Here is a 1,049-nt window from a genome sequence, read left to right on the forward strand (position 1 = left end):
GGACCTCTGCACCCCACTAGGCACTGCCGTAATGTTTGTAATATGCACGCACCTGGCCTCTGCCCTCAGTGACAGTGCAAGTTCAGGTAGTAATGGGCTGTTGGCCTCTGCAGGTCTGGTCGGGGGGGGTAGCATACACCAGGGCTTACCTGTGTATCTACCTGAGAAGGATAAGTCCTGGCCTGGCTGCCACCCCCCCCAACACACACACACACACACACACACACACACACACACACAACGCTAGGAGCATTTCAGAGGCACTGTTTCTCTGGCTTGTTTCAAGCTGCAACTACTTCCCATGGAGCTAGAGCATCCTATACACCAGATGCTGCCAGGATGGATGGGGGAAGCCTCCAGGGCAGACAGGGCCTGGTGGCGTGGAGACAGCCCCAGCTCTGCGAGATGACTCTGGGGTGATACTCAGCCACCCCCCAGGCCCAGCTTCGTGCTGGCCCAGTGAAGGGTAAGCACTGATGGCAGCCTTCCAAACTGGTCCAGGCCCCCTCTGCTGGGAGTCCCAGCCAGCCCAGCCCCTACCCACAGCCCAGGGGACAGATGTCCCCCTGGACCCTGAAGGCAGGGTCCTGGCAAGCTCACAAACATGTGCCCGAGGGCTGGGGGTGGTCAGAAGCCAAATACGACGTTTCCCTTGGCAGAGCTGAGAGCAACACATGCCCTGCAGGGGCAAGGCTCCCAGTGAGTCCCTGGCTGGCTCTGACAAGCCAGTGCGGTCCGGGGGGGCACCGCACCCGGGGCGGGGAAGGAGACCTCTATGAAGGGGAGGGAGAAGCAGCTCTGTCGGGCAGGCTGCAGACAGAGCTTACAGGGCTGATCCCAGGAAGGCAGGTGGGCAGGGGGAAGGCGTGCCAGCCTGCACAGCCCCGGTGCACGAGCAGGGCGCAGCTGGCATCTCACACCACAGTGCCTGGTGCCACCTACAGCTGGGTGGGCAGGGGCCACTGGGGCCTGAATCCAGAGCTCAATGCCAGCTGCCACCTGGGAGGTGCGGTAGTGCTCCCCCCAGTCCCTGAGTGGTGCCAGCAGGG

Source organism: Gavialis gangeticus, unplaced genomic scaffold (assembly GCF_001723915.1).
Source record: "Gavialis gangeticus isolate Ggan-Ray unplaced genomic scaffold, GavGan_comp1, whole genome shotgun sequence".
NCBI classification, from domain to species: Eukaryota; Metazoa; Chordata; order Crocodylia; family Gavialidae; genus Gavialis; species Gavialis gangeticus.